The 23,802-nt window shown below is 55.1% G+C and overlaps 1 protein-coding gene across 2 annotated transcripts in view; it reads left to right on the top strand.

Moving 5' to 3' along the window:
* The first annotated feature begins 5,264 nt into the window (after positions 1-5,264).
* The window catches only part of RIPOR3 (RIPOR family member 3), a 66,188-nt gene continuing 47,650 nt past the window's right edge, over positions 5,265-23,802 (top strand). For both annotated transcript variants that reach the window (XM_036321440.1, XM_036321441.1), the window contains exon 1: positions 5,265-5,860. The gene's annotated coding sequence lies outside the window, so the exon portion shown is untranslated. The remainder of the gene's footprint in view (positions 5,861-23,802) is intronic.

The following is a 23,802-nucleotide window of genomic DNA, read 5'->3' as shown; positions in this document are numbered from 1 at the left end:
GGCAGCTCTGGGCCATGCTTGTTGATGGAGAGTCCTCTGGGGTCCCGAGTCTCCTCTCTGAACTGGGCATCTCTTGTCTGGGCCTGGAGATGGAGGTGGAGAAGGCTGAAGAGATTTAGGTTGAATATGTTCTTTCCCCATTTTTCTTGGTTTAATCTGGGGAGCGGGACCTCATTGTTGTCAAGTCATGATTTCATTTTACTTTCTTGCTATTGTCTTGTTTCTCTTCCAACTCGGCTACAATAAAAAGTCCAGTTAGTAAAGCATCCCGGCTAGATCTTGCTCCGAAAGTGCCTAAGGATGGAGAACGTTGATTCTAGAACAAGACTCCTTGAGTTAGAATCCTGGCCCTGTCCATTGCTCGCTGTGGACTGGGGGGAAGTGACTTCCCATTCCTGTCCTGAAGTTTCCTGCTCTCTGGCTTGGGGACCTGGGACAGCTGTGTGAGGATGGAGGGAGGTGGTCAGTGGGAACCTCTCAGGACGGGGCATAGGACAGTCACCTCCCCAGACAGCGAGGAAGGAGCCGTAGCAGGCCATTTGCACAAGGGTCAGGCCATTGGGAGCATCTGCCGTAGATGTTTCCCTGGGGAGGGGGCGGAGAAGAAGGGGGCTTTACTGAAAAGCAGCTTGTCATCTCTCTTAGTACGCCCACGGCAGAGGGCAGCCTCCATGCCCAGGGCTCCTGCTCTGGACTGCGCCTCGTTCTGGCTCTGTTGCGAGGTATTTGTGCTTTTGGTATAAATTATAAATCTAAACATATGCAGGGTTTGTTTTCCCCCCAGAGCAGATTCCAACCAGCGTGAAACCCGCCAAGACAAATAAATTGTGCGCTTCAGCCCATTGTCTCCGGCCCCACGTACGCGGTTGAGTTGTAGAGAATCGCTTTGAAGGGGACGCCCATTAGTGCTCCCAGCATCAGGGTCCAATTTAGGCAGCGCATATTTTGAAGAGTTTCCTAGAAATTTGTGGCGAAGGAAGACAGGCATGGGCTGGGGGCGCAAAGGGCTCTTATCAAATTATACAGGATGCATTTCGGGGGGGGGGGCGGGGGGGGTTGGCATCAATGCACAAAACAGAGCCGCGGCCCTGAACTGAAGGGGGCTCGCAGAATTCCTCCGCGGGGGAAGTCATCCCGGGAATGCGAGGATTGCGCTCAGTGTTATGTTTGCAAGGAAACGACTGTCACCAAGTGGAGAATGTCAGGTCCTCCGAGAAGCCCCCTGAGCATTCACGTGCAGGAAACTATTTACTTAACTGGGGCTGGTTCTGAAAGTATCTGACTCCGGAGGGTCCCGAGGGAGTGTGGACGGTGTCTGGATTTTCTTTGGGGTCAGGACGAGGCCTCTAACAGTCCCTCCAACTGATAAGGTTGCAGGGCAGGTTCCTTCTCTGCTGAATCCAGGTTTATGGCCCCGGCCCGGCCGAGGCCAGAGCGGGAGCCTGTCATCCCAGACGCCTCCCCAGCTCACCAGAGCGCACGTCTAACTGATGCATGAGCGGAGGTGCGGCAGAGGCCGTGGGCCGGTGAGAGTGCAGGGGAAAGAAGCCTGGAAGGATGGATCGAGATGTTTATCTCCAGGAGGAATCCAGCAAACTACGCCCTTGTCAGTGCTGAGGGCTGACAGGGTGGGTAGCAGAGAATGATGGATGGTACCAAGTGGGGTGGGTTTTGGAGACTGTTCCTCCTGTTAAAAGCACCCCACACCTCCTGCACCCCCTTCCCAAGCAGGAGACGGGAGGGGGGCTGTGTGGGACTAGACAGCTAGGCTCCGGCCCCACAGGGCCGCAAGGGCGGTGGGACTGGCCTTCCCCTGAGGGCCCGAGAATAGAGGTGTTCTAGAAAGATCACGTAACCTTTCTGTTTCCTCATCCTTCCCTGGTGACACACTTCCCTGGGGCTTCCTCTCCAGTCTCAAAGGCAGAGGCCCCTCCCCTCTGCTCTGATGACAACACTCACCACCTGGGCTGCCGTGCAGCTGGCCCGACACGCCTGTCCACACGGGGACACTTCCTCTCTACTCATCTCTGTCCCAAACACCCAGCCTGGCCATGGGGGACGATGACACCTGCCCTGCTCACCTCATGAGGGAGCACGGGTAGAGACGGGAAGTTGTTTGGAAGTGTTAGAAACGCTGTGTGGCTCGAAAGTGTGTGCCTGTGGGGCCACGGTGGTGAGTGTGGCCGCGCAGGGACTAGAGAGGTCATCGGAGTCATCACAGATCCACCTCGTTGCCAGGCACCTCTTCGCCTGAAGTGCCAGCAGCTCAGCCACCACCTGGCCAAATTCATTTGCCACCTGGGCTCTCCCGTACTCAATATTTCTCTTTAATTTCCTTTGTCTGCTAGTTTTTTGTTTGGACAAATTTCTAACCCGCTGGGAAGTTGAGATAATAGCGCCACCAACAGCCAAATACCTCTCCCCTAGATTCACCGATTGTTAATATTTCTGCCACATGGGCTTTCTCTCTCTGTTTCTCTCCATATATACATTAAACAACAACAACATGGGCCCTAGCCAGTTTTGCTCAGTGGATAGAGCGTCGGCCTGCAGACTGAAGGGTCCTGGGTTAGATTCTGGTCAAGGGTACGTATCTCCTATCTCCGTTGCAGGCTCCTCCCCGACCCAGGCTCTGGTTGGGGCACCTGCAGGAGGCAACCAATCAATGTGTTTTTCTTACATAGATATTTCTCTTTGTCTTTCCCTCCCTCTCTCACTCTCTCTCTCTAAATATCAATGGAAAAATATCCTCAGGTGAGGATTAACAAAACAAAACAACCACATGGAATTATTTATTTTCTAGGTCCATTAAAATATTTAAGAAACTTTCACTTTCAGAATCACTTAGATTTAAAGAAAAGTTACAAAGAGTGTACAGAGAACGCTTATGTAACGTGTTTCCAGTTTCTCACCGTCTCCCCTTACTGTTGACATCTTACATGTTATGGAGCATTTGTTACAATGAATGCACCAATATCCATACATTATCATGAACTAAACTCCACGTTTTTGTGAGTTTTTCCTTATCTGATAAAGTCACTTTTAAACTTTAAAAATGTGAAGATTGGAAAGTGTCCATGGGAAACCACAATCCTAGCTGGAGGCTGTTGGCGGCTGAGTGAATAAAAGCCAGAGGCCGGCTTTCTCTTGGTTGAAAAGGCAGGTTAGTAAATGGTGGAGATGTTCAAGTCCGAGGCCAGATGGACCTGGAAGGGCATTGCCCCAGGTTTAACGTGCCTTTCCCACGATGGCTGGTGCCCCGTCTGTGTGTCACCAAGTCCCGTCGGGGGCCACCCTGCGTGAGCCTGGGAAGCAGCACGGCCTGGCGACGTTAGGCCTTCGGACGGCTGGAAACCCCAAGTTCAGGACGACTGAGTTCCACACCTGGGGCTTTCTTCTGCCCTGGAGGGCGGGGGCGGGGCGGGGGCTGCCCCACTGGCTCAGGCGTTGGGGGTGCCATTTGTCTTCTCCGCAGCAGCCCCCCCCGACAAAGCCGCCTCCTGACAAGTGGAGAACACGAGAGAACGTGCTGGGGAGTTCCATGCACAGCGCGCGAGTGCCCCCGCGTAGGGTACAAGGTCCGCGTGCCCCTCCCGTCCGTGAGACTGGGCCTCCGTGCAGCCAGCACGGGGAGGAACGTGGCTCAGTCGATGCTGTGCTTCCTCAGTAGCCCTTTGTCTGAATTGTTCAAACGGGTTCCTTTAAAGCGCCTCAAAAAGGTTTTCGTGTTTTATAGGTTAGAGTAAGTGACATGGTTTCCTGAAACGAAGCCACCCCTTTCCAGTCCTTTCCTTTCAAGTGCGGATCTGCTGTCCTTGCCAGGAGGCCCACTGCGGGGAACTGGACAGCTCCCTGCTCTTAAGGAATTTCACTCCGATAAGTCACTGTTGGCCCAAGGGGTCCCAACATCTAACCCGAGGTGCCCGGCTGGAGCGTTTGCAGAATGTCTGGCTTCCCGCCTTAGGACGGCTGTTAATTCTCCCCGGACAGGGTGCAGGATTCTTTGAGTTGGTCCAAGGAGGCAAATGGGGGGTGGGGGGTGGCGGGATGAGGTTTTCTCCTTGTGTGAGGCGCCGTGTCCCCAGAGAAGGAAGCTGTTGGGACGTGAGTGACAGACGAACCCATTGTCTTTTTTTTTTTTTTTCGAAATGAAGCTATTACAGGTCAGAGCATCGCCCCGAAACCTTTTGCCGCCCCCTCTCCCAGAGGTAATGACTCAGTTTGGTTTGTGTTCTTCCAGACTATTTTCCTGGCTTCGTACGTGTTTCCATAGTATTTCATTTTATGTGTGTGAGGAAGGGGGAGGGTCACACCATCAGGATTATAAAATGTTCCATTCTGACCCCCCTTTCCCTCAGTAATACATCTTGGAGGTGCATCTCTGTTGTACAGACACCCCTCAGTCTTTTAAACCACAGGATGACTCTTCCGTGCTCTCTTTAACAGTCCTTACTTGATGGATATCTATTTCCAATGGTTTCCTGTGATAAACCATTGTTTTCTAGCGAACTTCTCCGTGTGTGCCTCCCCATGCACAGGCGTAAGTGACGTTTGGGTGCGCCCTCTGCTCACTTTCGGTTTTCAAAGCTCTAGCCCAGTTACCCTTCAGAGGATGCGTGTGGGGGAGTGGGGTGAGAGGTGTCCGTTTCTGTTCTTCGGGGCTGCTGAGCCCTGGTTTCTTGTCTGCAGGGCTGTAGGGTGGACGGGAGCCAAGGCGAGGCAGAGAGAAATGCATCTCTAGGTGTTAGACTTAGAGGCTGGGAGGCACTGCGGGGCCGGCCTCCGTCAATGGGGACTTTGTTCCCAGCTGCATCCCTGAGCAGAATCCAAAAGCAAGATGCACGAGGTGACCAAAGGAGCCTGGGACCCCACCCCTCGACTCAGAGACACCAAGTTTCTGGGAGTCTTACACACACAGATGTAAGAAGGGAGGGTGTGTGTGCGGGGGGGGGGGGGCAGGGGGGGGAGGGCAAACCCTGAAATAATTAGGTTGTAAAAAAAGGGGAAAAGGTAATAAAAGAAGCTGACTACTAACTATAAAGATGTAAAGGGAAAAAGCCAAGCCAATTCACATCCTAGGAGATGGGGGAGGTGCAGAGGGGACGATGGGGTTTGGGGGAAGGGGTGTGTGGAGGATCAGATCCCAGTCTGAGGAGGGGACAGATGGCAAAGAGGGAAGAGAGGAGGGAAAGGAGAAAGCGCGAGGAGAAAGCGGCAAGGTAAGGAGGGGAAGGGGGGGGGGGCGGAGTGGGGGGAGGCTGCGTCCCTGTCTGTTTGTGATTAGCACGCAGCCCCGCAGAATGGAGTAAACAGAAACTTCTAGGCGTCCCCACACCCCGCTCCGAGGCACAGCAGAAGTCAGATGCTCCAGGATTAATCGCGGAGAGCTCAGGACACGACCACAAACGCCGTGTGGACTTGCAACTTGCTGCCTTTTCCCAGTCCCCTTGCCAAGATGGGAGTGGGGGGGTGGGACGTGAAGGGGTGGGGGCCCCGCCTGCCGGGGGCCACATGGAATCCTCCCAGGCAGAGCTCCGAGTGACACTGACGGGCAAATCGGCGGCGTCCAGAGCAGCAGGCAGCATCCGGGGGCGCGGGCCGCTGGGGGCGCCCCAGGCAGGCTTCCTGGAACCCCGGCTCCACAGCTGCCTGCACCCTGACACAGGCCAGATAAGCGCCGGCTGCGCTATCAGGGCCGGCAGCGCACAGTCGCAAAGACCACGGGGACAGCGGGCTCCTGCGAGGCGGCGCGAGTCCTGGCTGGAGTCCTGCCCTGAATGGGAACCCACTGCTACAGCGACCAACCAGGCTGCTCCCAGGAGGATGGTGACAGGCTCCTGAAGGTCCGGACCCGCTGCTGGTGAGTGCGGCCGCATGGGGACCAGACCCTGGAGGGTGGGGGGAGGCGCCAGGAGGGCAGCGGGTCCTCACTTTCCCACCTGGAGCTCCGTTGAAGCTAAGAGGGCGTTGCAGTATCTCGCTGTGTGGCGCTGGGCAAGTTCTTCTCCCTCTCTGGGCCTCCGTTTGTCCATCTCTGAAATGGAGCAGCTGAACGAGGCGATCTTTAAGCGCGGGGGGAGGGGGGTGGTGGTTATTGCTATGACTGCTATTTCTCGTGTGTCTGCTTGTGTACCAAGCACCGTGCTAGGCGTTTTGAAACGTTAGCCTGGGGAAGCCCCACAATCCCCCAGACAGTAGGTATTATTATTACTATTCTCTTCGTTGTACACTGAGCAGACAGAGGCTCAGAGAGGTGAAATAACTCGCCCAAGGACACACAGCTGGTCCCTGGCCGAGATGAGAACCAGATCTCGGTTTTTCCGACTTGACTTTCACTAATGTTCCCACCATCAATATTCTGCATTCTGAGTCTGCGATTATCACCCAGGAAGCTGGGGTGAAGGAGGAGGGGGAATTGTCTGGAGGAGGGAGGCAGAGACGTGGACAGAGGAAGAAGCAGCCGGCCGAGCAGCCTTTAGCTCCTTGGATGTATGTCAGCCCAGGGAAGGGGCACCCTGTCCTGGCATGGGGTGGGCAGGGCTCCTGGTGCGAATCACTTGCTGTGTTTGCTGCTCTGTTGTAGGAGACTCCTAGGCGTGAGAGAAGAGGGTTAATCTTAGGCAGGGGTGGGGAGAGCTGGGTGTGGAAAGAGTGGCATATGTCTCTACTAGGTTTTGTTCCAATTTTATTTTGCCTTTTCAAAAATGTGTTTCAAATCACCCCGGGCCCCCTCTGCTCCTCTGTAGAAACGGAATTGTGAAACACAAACAGTGCTTTCCACATGCCTCCCCCCGCCCCCCTTCCCACATTAATATTATCACAGGCGATTTGCATATGCGCCCCGCAGCTGTGGCCGGCAGCAGCCAAGAGATAAGAAATACGCAGCAGGGCCACGGCAGGTGGGAAATCCCTCGGGTGGCAGGCATCTGGGCGGAGTTGGAGGTCCTGGCACCCAGATGTGGCCTCCTGTTTTCTCTTCCCTGGAAAATTCCATCCCAGCGCAGCTCTGCACTGACTCAGACCTCCTGTCCTTCCAGGAACTGGCTCGGCCTTAGGCTCAAGCCCAGACCCGAGTGGTGGTCCCAGCTCTAGGGTGATTGGCTAGTCCCGAAGCCCCCTTGGTCCCGGGCAAACAAGGACCTTGGCACCTATGATGTTACTGTGCTCCTGAGGCTATTTTCATCGAGGGTGGCTGTCTGGTGGGAATACTGTAACGGTGTGCTGCGGTGCGTCTCTTCCCAACTTCATTGTTAGCGATGTCAGGTTGGTAGCCTGATACTGATCGTATTGGGAGTATTTACATTTTGGGAATTGGCAAATGAGTATGACGCAGGGTTTGATTTATTGTCTGATTCACTGTCTAGATTTGAGAAAGTGAGGGAGGAAAAGTTAACCATGCGGATTAAACATCAAAGCCCGTTGTCTCTCTGGCTGTTACACTGTGAATAGCACCAAACATCGGGCAAGTTGCTCATTTCATTGAAAAAGGGGTTAAGCTCGACTGCTCTCTGTTGTACCATGGTGGTCTTACTCCTTAAGGTAAAATTAAATATCAATCACCATTCCTGAAGAACTATGGTCGTTCATCCATTGTAACCATAGGTTGACTACAGATGCAAGAATAGAGGGGGAAAAAAATGAATGAAAATGTTCTGTGTGAAACAATGGGTGATATGAAATTTACAAAAAGTGGTATTGTAAATTTTGTTTTTATTTGTAAATCATGTGCTACACATTCTTTATGTCAATACAATGTATAATAACCCTAAGTATATGTATCTATGTGTATGTGTGCGTGCGTGTGTATATGCATATATAGTATTTGTATGTACACACATGTGCACGCACACACACACAGACACACACAGACACACTTTCTCCTGGGGAGCTGTGGTTAACCCTTCACCCGCCCACCGCTGGCCCACAGCATCTCAGAAGCCCTGGGGTGGACTGTCCTCAGCCCTCACCCAGAAGGATTAAAACTCCAGGCCATGGGCCCTGGAACCCTTCCCTCAACTTCCTCTTCTCAGCTAAACGAATCAACAGCCAAACTGCTCTCCCTGCCCTGATCTCTGGGATGGAAGCAGGGGCTGGAATGGGAACAGGGGCTGGAATGGGAGCAGGAGCTGGGATGGATGCAGGGGCTGGGATAGATGCAGGGGCTGGAATGGATACAGGGACTGGGATGGATGCAGGGGCTGGGATGGATGCAGGGGCTGGGATGGGAGCAGGGGCTGGGATGGGAGCAGGGGCTGGAATGGGAACAGGGGCTGGAATGGGAGCAGGGGCTGGGATGGATGCAGGGGCTGGGATAGATGCAGGGGCTGGAATGGATACAGGGACTGGGATGGGAGCAGGGGCTGGGATGGATGCAGGGGCTGGGATGGATGCAGGGGCTGGGATGGGAGCAGGGGCTGGGATGGGAGCAGGGGCTGGGATGGAAGCAGGGGCTGGAATGGGAGCAGGGGCTGGAATGGGAGCAGGGGCTGGGATGGATGCAGGGGCTGGGATAGATGCAGGGGCTGGAGTGGATACAGGGGCTGGGATGGGAGCAGGGGCTGGGATGGATGCAGGGGCTGGGATGGATACAGGGGCTGGGATGGGAGCAGGGGCTGGAATAGATGCAGGGGCTGGGATGGATACAGGGGCTGGGATGGATACAGGGGCTGGGATGGGAGCAGGGGCTGGGATGGATGCAGGGGCTGGGATGGAAGCAGGGGCTGGAATGGGAGCAGGGGCTGGAATGGGAGCAGGGGCTGGGATGGATACAGGGGCTGGGATAGATGCAGGGGCTGGAGTGGATACAGGGGCTGGGATAGATGCAGGGGCTGGGATGGATACAGGGGCTGGGATGGGAGCAGGGGCTGGAATAGATGCAGGGGCTGGGATGGATACAGGGGCTGGGATAGATGCAGGGGCTGGGATAGATGCAGGGGCTGGAATGGGAGCAGGGGCTGGGATGGGAGCAGGGGCTGGGATGGGAGCAGGGGCTGGGATGGGTGCAGGGACTGGGATGGATGCAGGGGCTGGGATGGGAACAGGGGCTTAATGGAAGCAGAGGCTGGGATGGGAGCAGGGGCTGGGGTGGGAACAGGGGCTGGGATGGGAGCAGGGGCTGGGATGGAAGCAGGGGCTGGGATGGGTGCAGGGGCTGGGATGGAAGCAGGGGCTGGGATGGGTGCAGGGGCTGGAGTGGGTGCAGAGGCTGGGATGGGAGCAGGGGCTGGAGTGGGTGCAGGGGCTGGGATGGGTGCAGGGGCTGGAATCTGTGCAGGGGTTGGTGGGGTAGGAGGTGTCGTCCCCACTGGCAGCATCTCTGGCGGCCCCTCAGTGGCACTTGGCCGCTCATTCCTTCCCGTTGCAGGTCTTGCCCTGCCAGCCTGTATTTTCATGCAGAGCGACCGATTCTCTAACACAAACGGCATCTTGGCACAAGTAGAAGGAAGGGCTAAGCCAAAACTATAGGAAAGTTAAGACAACTTTCTATTTTTAGAAACTTTAGGAGCCAGGTGGGCCCTTTCCAGCTCTCCCAAGTCAGCAAGCACGAGAGGAAAATATTTCTCCTTTCCAAGTTCCGCCTCCTTGCAGGCCAGGCCAAGGAGGAGGCCCAGGTAGGGACACTGGCTAAGAGAAGTGTGTTGCGATGGCAGAGGGAAGCCACAGCAATATTATTTCATTTTATTTTTTAAAATATATTTGTATTAATTTCAGAGAGGAAGGGAGAGAGGGAGAGAGGGAGGGAGAGAGGGAGAGAGGGAGGGAGGCGTGGAAACATCAATGATGAGAGGTAATCACTGATCGGCTGCCTCATGCACACTGCGTACTGGGGATCACGCCTGCACCCCGGGCATGTGCCCTGATCGGGAATCGAACCGTGACCTCCTGATTCATAGTTCGATGCTGAGCCATGCCGGCTGGGCCACAGCAACTTTAAAAATAACTAAAAACAACGTTTATTATAATTTTATTTTGTGTGGCAGGAAGGGCAATTCCCGAGTTTAAGTCTTCACTCCAGGTGATTAAGGGCCAGATGTGCCTGTTCTCTCAGACCAGTGGTTGGCAAACTGCGGCTCGCGAGCCACATGCGGCTCTTTGGCCCCTTGAGTGTGGCCACGAAGTTTCAATCGCATTGTACGTGCGCGCCCGCACGTGGTATTTTGTGGAAGAGCCACACTCAAGGGGCCGCAGTTTGCCGACCACTGTCCAGACCATTCACTCACTCCTACTCATAGTTTCCGAAAGCGAGACCATTTCCCCTCCACGTTGCCTCTTCCTTTCTTCACTTGCCCATGTGTCCTGGGTGTTTTCCCTCTTAGCCCACGAAGACCCAAACCATTCCTTTCAATGCCGGCATGACACAAGCCCCAGGAGGTGGTAAGAAGAAAGCCCTTTCGACAACCACATCTCCACTTGCTAACCAGCTCTCCAACTTTCTCAATCCCAAAACATGAGTAGAGCCTAGCTGCCTCCACTCTGCAGTAAGAAGAATTTGACCGGCTCTACCTGCCACCTGTAACTGGACGCTAACTACCTCCTGTCTCCTCCACTGCATCCGCCCGGCCCAAGTGGCCATCATCTTTCTCTGGACCATTACAGTTGCCTCCTCACTGGGGTCTCTGCTTCTCCTCCTGCCGCTCTGACAGTCTGTTCTCCACTTGCAGCCAGTCGGGTCCTGTTAAAAGGAAATCAGCCCTGACTGGTTTGGCTCAGTGGATAGAGCGTCGGCCTGCGGACTGAAGGGTCTCGGGTTCGATTCTGGCCAAGGGCATGTACCTTGGTTGCGGGCACATCCCCAGTTGGGGGTGTGCAGGAGGCAGCTGATCGATGTTTCTAGCTCTCTATCCCTCTCCCTTCCTCTCTGTAAAAAATCAATAAAATATATTTAAAAAAAAAAAAAGGAAATCAGATCCTGTCCTTCCTCTGCTCAGGACACCATCGTCTCCCAAGTCCTGGCTCCCACCTCACCCAGGGTAAAAGGCAAAGTCCTTGCCATGGCAACAAGGTCCTGCAGGATCTGGAGGTCATCCCCTCACTCACCCCCTCACTGCACTTGCTGTTTTCAATTGTGCCAGGCACAGTCCTGCCTCAGGACCTTTGCACTTGCTTTCCCCTCTGCCTGGGGCACTCATTGTCCAGATCTCCACTGGCCGACTTTTCACCACTGATCATCCGTCATCCAATATACTATATATTTTTCTTTTCTTCAATGTCCCCTAAAATGTAAGCTTCCTGAGGGCAGGGATTTTTTTTGCGGGGCGGGGGGTGGTGGGCTGTTTTATGCAATGCTATAGCCCATACTAGGCACTCAACACATACTTGTGGACATACTTGCTTTGCTATGTTGCTAAGGGTGACAAGACAGCCAGACTTTTGGGGAGAATCCTGAATTAGAATCATAGGGAACCTCTAGCGCAGCGGTTCTCAACCTGTGGGTCGCGACCCCTTTGGCGGTTGAACGACCCTTTCACAGGGGTCGCCTAAGACCATCCTGCATATCAGATATTTACGTTATGATTCATAACAGTAGCAACATTACAGTGATGAAGTAGCAACGAAAATAATGTTATGGTTGGGTCACAACATGAGGAACTGTATTTAAAGGGCCAGAAGGTTGAGAACCACTGCTCTAGCGCATGCCTGTGTTTCATTGACGTATACACAGCTCATCCATCCAGTGGCCCTTCCGTTTGCATCACAGTGAGAGTCAGTGTCTGTCTCAGGTGGGCGTGGAGGGCCCTGGACACCACATCCTCTTCGTCACCTGAGTCCAGATAAACCCAGGAGTCAGGCAGGTCATGGGACCTGGATTCTGTGGTGTCAGGTGGCTGTTCCTGTGTTGTCCCCCGCCCAGCGTGCAGGAAGCCCTCCTCTGAGGACCAGGCCCGCATCGCCTTCCACACTCACCCCACGGAGGGGAGGGGAGGCCCTGCAGGTGGAAGGGGGCATGCGATCCCTCCAAACATGCCATTGGACGCTTCCACCCACCAGGGACCTAAGAGGCTTGTCCCCGGTTAACCGCAGAGGAACAGCTTCACGTCTTTTGCTCACTTATCCAGGGAGAGGGGTCCCTGTAGATCCCTGATCCCCAAATCCAGGTCTGAGAGCTTCCCTCAAGACTTGAAAACATGGACCTCAGGTCCATAATTGAACTAATCGTCGTCTCATCACGAGACACTGACAGAGGCGCCTGAACGGCCGCCTTTACCCTTCCCGCGAAGTCTCACCATGTCCAGTTGTAAAATAAAAAACACCTGTACACCCTCCGCCGCTGAGAACCGGAAAGCTGACGTTATTTACATGCATTTATGTCCTCCTTTCCTCGGCAGTAGCTGCTGTCTTGAGTTTTGTGCGACCGCCTCTCTGCACCTCTAAAATGGCAGAGCTCCCCTTCCCGCAAGCCTCGTCCAGTGGTTTCTCTCTTTCTTTTCCTCGTGCCTATTGTTTCTCAGGCTGTGTGCCCATTCCTGAAATAGCCCTGGAGTATGCTCTTCTTCGGCGGAAGCCTGCCAGGCAGTCCCCAGAGCAGGGGGAGGGGGAGGGGGAGGGTCAACCCCCTCCAAACCAGTGTCTGGAGGACCCCAAAGCCAGCTGCTACTCCTCGAGGAGGGACGTGATGCCGGGCCAGAGGAGAGCCATGTCCGCCCCGGGCTGCACTGTTTGGGCCGTTGACCTACGTGAGCGTCTTTAGTGCAAAATAGGCCGACCTGGATGAATGGTGAGCACACACGGGCCCCTTTGGCCTCGTCTGGCTGAGGCTGCCGGCCGCACGCGGGTAGCTGCACACAACGTGTCTGGAATACCTATTCCGCAGGGTAATTCCCAGGGATAAAGCATGTTTATCCTTTTTTGGGGGAAAATTCCATTTCTGTTGCCAATTAGTTCTGCTTGAGAACAGCTTTTCTCAACACCAACATGTTGGCCGCCCGGCCTTGAGTTCTGTTGATGAGCTCAAAGCGGGGAAAAAGTGATTTTTCTTTCCTTCCTCCGCCCCCACCGTGAAACCCGGCTGCTGGTGATGAAAGGGGTCCTGCGGATCGTTTCGTTTTCCTTGTCCTGACTCCAGGAAAGGCTATAAAATGAATCAATGGGCCCGCTGGCCATCACGGAGCGGAGAGAGAAATTGGCTACCACAGCGTCTGCGTTACCGCAATCCATTTGTCAGGCCAGCGCAGGACGGGAGTGCGAAGGTTGTCCGCGTGTTTCTCTTCTCTCCCAGATTCTCGGGTGCTCCTGGCGGGGGAGGGAGGCCGTGGGGCAGAGTGGTCCTGAGCGTGGCTCTGACACCCACTGCCTGACCCAAATCCCAGCTGCCCCGTTTGTAGCCATCGGTCCTGGCGCCAGGGACTCGACCTCTCCACGCCTCAGCTTCCTCATTTTAAAGCGATGATCACGGTCCCGCCCCGAGGTTGATGTGCGGATTAATACGCGTGAATGAGGCCCTGCCCTTGTAAATGCAAACTTCTCCCCAAATGTCAGCTGTTAGCGCTCCCAGGCCCTCCCACTCTGCCCCGGCTGACCCTGGATGGTATGTGGCTGTGCCTGAGTGTCTCCATCCAGTCTCCTGTGGATGGACGTGAGATTGGGTCCAGGCCTTTGTGATCGCAAATAATGCCGCACCGAATAACCTGTGCTTTGTGTACCCAGCCCTCCCCTAAGGTATGCGAGCCCCACGATAACCTTGGCTCTGGACCTTCCTCCCTGAGGCCTGAGGAACAAAGGAGAGAGAAGTGCACAGGGCGCGGGGCCAGCCCTGGCCTGGCATGCAGACAAGCCTGTGCGGCGGGCGGGGTGGGAGGCAGGACACATTCCTCCTGCGTCCCTCGGGGGAATGAGGTGCCAGGGGCTAAGTTTCAGAAGGATGGGGCTGGGGCCTTCCAGCTCCCAGGTTCCTGGCAAATGCCCTCAGGTGTCTGCAGAGAGGAACTCTGTGCCTGGCAGGTCCTGCCCATCCTTTGTGATCCTCTTCCTCCAGGAAGCCCCCTGGGATCTCTTCCCCAACACCCTTGGCTGTGCATGGATTTAGCACCCATGTATCCAGCCCCATTTTGAAAAGGGTGGGGGAAAAACCTTAGATGTGGAGTCAGGAAGGCCAGCTTTTGCTCCTGGCTTACTCGTGCCACCATCCTTGTCACTGCCTGGGCCTCGATTCCTCATCTGTATAAACAGGATAATAATGACGATGGCTTCTCAGGAAGGTTGTATGAGGTCTCAGCGACGTAAGGTGTATGGATTGTTCGACCCGGTGTTGGGCATTAGAAATACAAGCTTGTGTGAGGAATGTCATATCTATGGGGGGTCTGGCCTCGCTGCAGCCACCCACTGGGCCGTGGTACTTGCGGGCAGCAGGATCTGCTTTGGAGGCAGAGTTGAAAGGGAGTCCAGCTGAACTAGTGGGGTCCCGAGCAAGTTACTCCCGCTGAACTGAGTTTCCCTGGAAAACGGGGCTTCTAATGATCCGCATCTTGCAGGTTTATTGTGAGAATTAACTAAGGCAAAGCACGTAGCGAATGCTCAATGCGAGCCCCCAATGCTCAATGGCTCCTGCTGGTATTGCTAAGCATCCGTGTTAACAGTTATAAATAACCTCCCAGAGCCCAGCCGGCGTGGCTCAGTGGTTGAGCGTCGACCTATGAACCAGGAGGTCACAGTTTAATTCCCGGTCAGGGCACATGCCCCATTGCAGGCTTGATCCCCAGTAGGGGGTGTGCAGGAGGCAGTCGATCAATAATTCTTTCTCATCATTGATATTTCTATCTCTCTTCCCCTTCCTCTCTGAAATCAATAAAATATATATATATAAAATAACCTCCCAGAAACTGGCATGGTGTGGAGCTGCAGTTGGTGCTCCGTGGATACAAATGGATTTACCCACAGCCCAAGTCCCCGTGTTATAAAGTAGAGTCTGGAGGCACAGATAGAGGCCTGGCTCTCACGTTGCTGACCCCTTAGGGGAGACAGAGGAAAATAGCCCTGTACGACCTGCTCCAGCTTAATCTGTGAGATGACGACCAGGCATTATCACCCCCAGTTTACAGCGAATAAAACTGGCGCCACTCCCACCCCCGCATTAAGCACGTGGCCCAGCAGGAGCCACCCCACTGTCCTGCCTCTCCGGCCAGTGGTCTTCACCCCGACCCTCGGCCGGTGCAGGAAGTGGACCACGAGGGCGAGATTGTGTCCCTCAGGCCAGAGGGGGGACATTTCTGACATTTCTGACATTTTTGCGTCTTGGGACAAAGGGTGAAGAAACTCAGATGAACTGTTCTGGTTTCCTGGTGGAAAAACACTCCTGACCCGGCGGGGGGGGGGGGGGGGGTAGGGGGGGGGACGGATCTTTGCTGTTGGGTTGCGTCGTAAGGATGGTTTTGCCTGTATTTTGCTACTTTCTCCCCCTTCTACTGCTTAGCAGCAGCAACTGCATAAAACCCAGGTAGGGTAAATGCAGGGATGACCTGGGAATCGTTTGAGGGCGCCGATCAGGCCAGAGGCTCCCTGCACCACTGATGTGGCCGGGCCCCGCCTGGTCTGCTGGGGAGAGAGCAGGTGAGTGAGCAGCTGTCGCTCCTTCACAGGCCCTCCTCCGTGTCCTATCCTCCTCCCCAAGGACACAGGCCCTGGATTGGGGCCACCTCGTCCAATACGACTTCATCTTAATCAATGACATCTGCAGAGACTCTATTTCCAAAGGTCATGCTCTAAGACCCCGAGAGACATGCATATTTGGGGGATACTGTTCAATTCATGCCCCCCCCCCATAAATATTAGCTGTTATGAACACTCCCCTTACCACAGGACCCCCGAAGCACACTCTAATCTCCTTTCTCTTCTTCTCCCATTCAGCCCCCTCCCCAATCTGGGAAGGGGGTGCTATGATTACTTAGTTGAGGCCCAGAGAGGTGAAATGACTTGCCCAAGGTCACACAGCTGATAAATAGCAAATCTGGGGGTCGGACCCTTTTCTTTCTGACTCCAAAGCTGGTAAGGCTTCAAGGCCCGCCAACCCCATTCCAAGAGCATGGAGTTGCCACAGTTTCTGTCCCAGAATCCCAGCCACATGAGACATGCTTCTGGCCCACACCTCTCCAGATGCATGTCCCCCCAGAGGCCAAAGAAAGGTGGGGGGAGGAATCTTGTCTTTTTCTTTAAAAAGAGTATTTTTATTTCAGAGAGGCAGGGAGAGGAAGAGAGAGAGAAACATCAGTGATGAGAGACAATCATTGATTGGCTGCCTCCTGCATGCCCCCCACTGGGGGTTGAGCCCACAACCCGGGCATGTGCTCTGACCAGGAATTGAACTGTGACCTCCTGATTCATATGGGTCGATGCTCAACCACTGAGCCACACCGGCCGGGCAGGAATCTTGTTTTTCGAGTGGCAAACACGAAGCTGTGTTCTGCTTCTGATCACCAGAGCCCGGCTCTGCCACGGGTAGGAAGCCGCGTGCCAGAGGCACACATCTCCTCCCTGCAGCTGGTAACGTTTTAGGCGACTTGGGGCTACAAATTGGAAAATGGCCCGTGAAGGTGTGATTTATTCGACATTGAGACAACGCTATTAGATGCTCACGTCGTGGTGCACTCCGTGGGGTCCTCGGACCCTGACTGCTCGGGCCAGGCCTGGCCAAGCCCCTCGCGGGCTGACGGCGAGGGAGAGCGTCCTGGCGGGGCCTGACAGAGACAAATGAGCTTGCTGCGCGTGGTGCGCGGCGGCGTGCATTCCACACGCCTGGGTCGTGGCCATGGAAAGAAGTTGCTCTGGATGATGGGGGACGTGCGCATTAGGAGCCTCTTGGAGCCGTGAGCTCGGAGTCAGGAAGGAAGGATCGTCATTTCCAACAACTGCGGCTTTGGGGCCAAGAAATAGCTGCTGTGTCAGCAGGGCGAGCCTGGAGCTGCCCCGGCCAGCGAGTGGGCTGGAGGCCTCTGGGGAGACGGGGGTTCCCGGAGGGCAAAGCCAGCCTGCAGAGCTTTGCCGGGGTGGCTGGCCAGCGTGGAGGAGCCGGCCACGTCGCGGGGGGCACTGCCTCCAAGCCAGGCTGCCTGGGTTCAAGCCCTGCCTCCTCCACTGACCAGCGGGGCCTTAGCCCGCCCCTGTGCCCAGCAGGGATTATTATCACATAACCTACCTGCGGGCAGGGGTTTGTGGGGATCCCTGGACTAGTGGCACAGAGGGTTTCATTAATGCTGATCATTGTTGTCATGGTGGTGATGGGGGGCTCCGTTAAGACGAGAGAAACAGCACTACAGCCTCCTGGCAGTGGGTCAGCGGCCTGGCTCCTGACTTGCCTGATGCACGCTGGGCAGGAGCCTGCTCCTAGTACCTGCCTCTCAGAGCAACTGGGGGGCCCCTGTGCCCAGCATCCAAGAGGCTGTGGGATCAGCTAGAGCGGGGAGGACTCGGGAGGGGGGCTGGGGTTACCCCCAAACCCCAACCTGCTGCCAACCAGTCTCCATACCTGTGGACATGCAGGGTCTGATTCACATCCCCAACTTAAGAGGGAGGGAGGGAGGGCCAGACAACGGTCCCTGTGGCCCCTGTGGCCCTTCTGCTCCAGTGGCTCCAGCCCCCGATGAGATGGGGGACAGATGGGTGCCTCTATGGGCAGTCAAGCCTGGTTCAACATGAGGGGTCAGGCTCAGGTTTGGGGGGTCACACAGACCCAGGCAGGGAGTGTGGACAGCGTATTTGTTAAGGCTCCAGGTCCTGTGATATGTGTCCAGGCCTGCGTTTATTCTCCTGACGCAGTCGGGCATCCGTGACCACGTGAAGGCTGAAGTCTGACCCCTCCCCTCTGTCCTGCCACTCCCAGGACTGACTGCCCAGGAGCTGCGGCCAGGCCGTGGTACCCATGCCAGCTGGCTGTGGCTCTCCCACGAGGGTCAGGTTCTGGGGCTATCAGATGCTGTGGCTATCGGCTTGTTTGTCTCCGTGGCGCCAAGCCCGGCCAGTTTTTGGGCAACAGCAGCCCCAGGGGGAACATACCCATGAAGAAGGGACAGCAGATCTCAGTGTGGGGGTGGCACAGGATGCTGAGCATCCCTGCGGCTCTGAGCCCTGGTCCGTGAGCCTCAGGAAGAACGGCCGGTGAAGTGAGGATGGAGGTAGGGGTTCCCTTGGTGAGGGGCCCTCCCAAAGGCACGGGCATGGCCTTGTGGCAGCTGCTCAGTGAGAGCTCCTCACGGCTTCATTCCATCCTGCCCCTTCGGTTTTCTTGCCTGAATCTGTAATCCAACCAGTGGTCTCTCCCACCCATCCATCCATCCATCCATCCATCCATCCATCCATCCGTTTACTCGTTTTCTTGGTCTTTGCAATGAGCCCATAAGGTGGAAAGGTGTGGTTATTATGCCCTTTTTTAGATGAGGGTACACACATCAGGGTTAAGTGACTGGTCCATGGGTGCAGAGCTGCCGCCTCACACAGGACCCCAAAACCTAGCGGCTTCTTGCCCGCTGAACGGACGGGGCCGCGTGCGTGTGTGGAGAGAGATGTCTTCTCTTTGTTTCCTGTAATTGAGCTGAGCTTTCTCACAAACCCCAGTCCCAGGGCGACAAGGAAAACACCAGGTTCAGTGTAATCGGGGCAATTTAATCTGACCCCGCACTTCAGGCCTTTAGGTTCTGCTCAGCTCAGGTTTCCTCCGCTGCCCCCTCAGCCTCTCTCTAGGGGGCACCGTTGAGTCTGTGTGACCGGAGGTGTGCTGACCATGAGACGCCCCAGCTGGGGAACGAGGCGGGGTCTGCGGCGGGGCCTGCGGCCGTGTCTGAGGCCCCGTCACTGCTTGCCTTCCCGGCATCTGTGGCTGCAGCTGGAGGAGCTGGGGCCTGGAGCCCTGCCCGGCCCACTTGTCTCCACCTGGGCTCTGCACCCTCGTCCCCACTGCATCGGGCCCCCGACCCGGGCTGTCACCGCCAGGCCCTGCCACAGTCACAATGGCTGTCATCCTAACTGTGTCCACACCGGAGTGGGCACGTGTGGAGCCCTATCCTGACCACGGGGGGACCCTGTGTAGCCAGGGAAAGTGGAACATCAGAGCTTCCTGCCTTTCAACCTGCTGCACCTCCAGGGTCCCCACCTTACACTGGTGGCTGGTGGTCTCAGTGCAGCTTCCCCCTCGAGCCCCGGGAGGGGCAGTGCAACCCCAGCCTTGGGGGCTGACTCTACTTGTATAAAAAAACACAAATACACAGAAACAGCAGACACGCAGAATGCCTGTTATCCACCAAGGCCCATTCTAAGAACCTCACCCACCAACTCATTTAATACTCACAGCAACTCTTCGAGGAAGTTCTCATAGTCCCACTTTACAGATGGGAAGATCGAGGCACAGAGAAGCAAAATAACTTGCTCATGGTGACACAGCTAATAAGTGGTAGAGCTGGGATTTGAGCCCAGGTAACCCTGAGTCCATACTCTTCACCACCACCCTCCTCCATGCTCCTGTCTTTTGTGGCCGAGACCAAGAAGGACGGAGTGGTGTCCTGCCCTCTATGCGTGGGCTCCTGCCCGAGGTATTGAAGGAAGACCTTTCTACTTTCTCAACAACGTGGGAAAACTCTATGCCTTTGCCATGTTAATTAGGAGCTAATGGTCTTAAAAAAATTTTTAATTGAATTTTTAGAGAGAGAAGCATCCATTTGTTGCTTCGCTGATTTACGCATTCACTGGTCGACTCTTGTATGTGCCCTGACCAGGGATTGAGCCAGCAACCTTGGCATAATGGGATGATACTAACCAACTGAGCTACTTGGCCAAGGCACTAATGGGCTTTTAGAAACTGTTTTCTCAAAAAGCTACAAAAACGATGCCCTGGTCACTGCTTGCCTTCCTGGCATCAGCTTTCTCACTGGGGTGGCTGTTAGGTCTACTGCCTCTGTTTTGATTACGAGGAACTGCATGCTGCGTGGTGCGCTCTGCAGCCCTCGGTGCATAACCCAGTCTTCCAGGAGGGTGGACGTCTGAGGACCAAGGAGGGAGGGCTGCTTAACGCCAGGCAAAGAGGACAGTGCAGCCAGGTTTTCTAACTATCACCTGTTCCTGAATCGATCGCACACTACACTGGGGATGGTTGTGCTAACTGTGCTGACAGAGAGACGAAGAAGAGCAGCGAGGGTGTGCAACAATTGTCGCAGCCTGTTCAGGCGACGGTGACGAAGTCCCGCAGACCCGGTGGTCAGAGCTCCTGCCACGGCTCAGTCTCTGCCAATGGACTCTGGGATCTGGGCCGAGGCCCAGCCTCAGTTTCCCCACGTGGGGAAGAAAGAGATCAATCAGTCTTCTGAAAGGATAAAGCAGACAGCTCTCCAGGGGCTGACCCGGTAGGCTAAAAAGGGCAACTCTCAACTAGAGGGGCTGGGGAGGTCGTGACCCGCCCCCAAGGTAGAATGATGCAGAAGCTCTGAGGATGTCCTAAACACCCTTCTCTTTCTCTTCTCCATCCTCCTTCCTTCCCGCCCCGGTCTAAGCTGATCAAAATGAGAATGACATAAATATTACTACTACAAGTACCATTTGCTACTAAATCAGGCGCAGTGCAAGCACTGTAACATCGAATTCTCAGAACAGCCCTTCAGTGGGTGGCATTATCCCCATTTTACAGAAAGGAAAACTGAGGCCCAGACAGGTTAAGCAGCTTGTCCATGGTGACACAGCAAGTGTGTGTCAGGCTAGGATTCGTCCCCAGGTCTATCTGCCCCTAAAGCAGTGGTTCTCAACCTTCCTAACGCCGCAACCCTTTAATACAGTCCTTCATGTTGTGGTGACCCCCAATTTCATTGTTACAAATTGAACATAATTAAAGCATAGTGATTAATCACAAAAACAATATGTAATTATATGTGTGTTTTCTGATGGTCTTAGGCGACCCCTGTGAAAGGGTCGTTCGACCCCCAAAGGGGTCGCGACCCACAGGTTGAGAACCGCTGCTCTAAAGCCTTCACTTTTCTCCCACTGCTGCTGTGCCTTTCAGGTTCTTGGATGCTCGCTGGGAGCGGGGTGAGGGAAAGTGGGGGGTGGAGGAGGTGCAGAGAAGAATCTGCTCCAGAGAAAACGTCTGAAGCCAGACTCCAGAAATGCCCAGAGCTGTTAGTTCCACGTCACGGTCCCCTCACTGTGAAGGAGCCGGCCAGCACGCTGAGCTTGGAGGGAGGATACGTCAGGAACTTACGCAGAAACCCAATTTTGAAATGTTTCAGGACAAGGCAGGGACGTTTCCTCTGGGGATGGGGTGGGGGTTCCAGGCCATTTAGCTGGAGGAGACGGGGGGGGGGGGGGGGAGGAGGGGGCGGTGCGGGGGGGTGGCGGGATATTAACTTTGCTGGTTGATGGTTAATGATCCCTCTCAAGGGTGTTTATGATTTATGTCAATGTTTTTAAACAAACGTTAACCACGCTAGAGTCAGTGCCCCAGGAAGCTAAGGAAAAAGCATTCATGAAAACATTGTTTTGCGGGGAAGAGAAGGATGTTCCAGACAACTGGCCCTCTTTTTGACTCTACGCATCCAAAGCCGGGGCCGTGTTATCACACAGACCCCTCAGGACGCCCGGCCTCCCAGCTTCTACATTTGAAGAAATTGGTCTCTTTTTTCGTGCATTCTAGGCCTCTTGTCCAGGATGGATTTTTTTAAAAAAAAAGAAAGGAAAGAAAAACAAAGCCCCAGATGTTCTCACTGTCATGTTAGCCAAACCCTCGTTGGTGCCCATTCTGGGCCTGACTGGGGAAAAGAAAGAATTTGCACGTTAGGACTCTTTGAGTTACAAGTGATGAAATGCTGATTAATACTGGCTTAAGCAAAAAAGACAATGTATTGGCTCACAGAACGTGAACGTGTAGGATTAGGTTTAGCTTCAGGTCTGGCTGGATCCAGTGGGGGCGGGGGCTCTGAGGGCTGATTCCCAGCGACCTGGCCCGGGGGAGGTTTCCTGGCCGAGCCAGTCACTGAGGCTGTGCCATGTGGTGGTCGGAACAGGCCGCCGTGTGCGCGGAAAAGCGGGGCTGCGTCCCTGCCCAGGGGAAAGCTGGGGGTGTTAGAGAAAAGGTCGCATCCACAGCGAGAGCTTACATTCCACGTGATCCAGTGGAACCTTAAGAACCGGAGCCATTTCACACTTTGAGGAGCCCTGTAGCGCTTCTGGTTGGGGTGGCAAGTGTGTGACACCAAACAGACTATCCATGCGCATCCTTCAACTCATGGCAGACATTGACGATCAATCCAGCACCCTTTCCCCAGGAGCAAAACAGAGCCTCAGGATCCATCTTGACACTTCATCAGAGCCACCCATACCCGCCAGTGGTGTTAGAACACAAGCCCAAACCAGTTTGTAAGTTCCGTTCTGGGCCGAGGGAGATACGGGAACGAAGCTCTGAGAGCCGGCGTCATTTGCCTACCGTCACACAGGACCTCAGACCCAACCCTCCCGATGTTCCTGTGGGGTTCTGCCTGACTAGAACGTTGAGAGGAGGTCTGTCCTTCACTGGAGACTCACTCCAGACGGCTGCTGCCCCTGGATCAGGAAGACCCCGAGGTCAAGGGTAGCCAGGAAGCTCGGCCGCTGACCTGGCTCTGGCTCAGTGACCCTCAAACCGCTGGTCCGTCCACAGAGACCTCAATGGGCCTTTGTTGCCCCACCTTAAATATCATAAAACCCAGCCACGTGCTCTGCCAGACACCCATTCTCCAGTGGAGGTGATGCTGGGGCCAGGGGCCAGGGCTGTCCAGGAGGGGAGAAGAGAGGGCTGGCAACCAGCTGGAGGAAGCCAGAAAGGAGAGGTTAAGCCCTCTGATATCCATGATTCTCCCAGCTCAGCCCCAGCCAATCCATCCGTCACAAAATCGGTGCCCAAGACCCGGCTGCTGGTTCGGCGGTGGGAAGGTACCGAGGGCTGTCCTGACCTCAGGGAGCCTGTGGTTTGAGGGCTCACCATGTGCTTCCCACAAAGCCAGGAGCTTTGCATGCTTTATATCAATTCAAATTCACAGGTCGGGCCTATGAGGTCATGGGGTTAAATCATGGAGTGGCTGGTTGAGCCACTGTGAGTGGCCGCTGTCCTGTGAAGGCCGCTGACCCACAGCATGCAGTTCCTCGTAATCAAAACAGATGCAGTTAAACACATGGGTTACTCCCTACGGCGGATGCTGAAGCAGAGGCTTGGGGAGGCAGCCACACTGGAGTCAGGACGGACCAGGCTGCCTGACCCTCGTTCTGACCGAGCCACACTCCTGGCTAGCAGACGATGCACAGAGAAACAGAGCAGAGAGCCCGAGTCACTTAACCAGTGAGCACGCTCGCCCAGCAGCAGCTCCGAGCAAGGTGCCCGGTGGGATCGGAGAAGCACATGGCCGTCCCCAGGAAGGATGGGGTGTACCCCTCACCGTGGAGGCCGAATAACAGCAATACATGCCTGTCGGGACTCAGTCCGTTGAGCTCACAGTACACACACGAGTGCAATCAGCAGTTTGAAAACGTCGGTCTAGCACAAGCCCCCATTGTACAGGTGAGAAAACTGAGGCTTAGAGAGGAGCACGGACTTACCCCAAGTCACACAGTGAACGTGGGACGAGGACTCGAATTCGTATCTTGGTTCCGGTTCAGCTGTCTCCCCTGGGCCCCTGGGAAGAGGCAAGGAGCCAATGGGGGAAGCGGTGCTGGGCAGCCGAGAGGAGGGTCCTGGGTGGGCCCTGGAGGACGCACCGCCGAAGGGGGCTGGGCCTCCACGCCTCCAGCAGTTCCCCGGCACAGCCCTGCAGCCGTTATGGCAGCTCCTGATGTCCAGCACCTGGGCTCACACCGGGCACAGTGCCT

This window comes from Myotis myotis, unplaced genomic scaffold (genome assembly GCF_014108235.1).
Source record: "Myotis myotis isolate mMyoMyo1 unplaced genomic scaffold, mMyoMyo1.p scaffold_m19_p_9, whole genome shotgun sequence".
Classification (NCBI taxonomy): Eukaryota; Metazoa; Chordata; class Mammalia; order Chiroptera; family Vespertilionidae; genus Myotis; species Myotis myotis.
The sequence above is the reverse complement of the archived record's forward strand: the minus strand, read 5'-3'. Positions and strand labels throughout refer to the sequence as shown.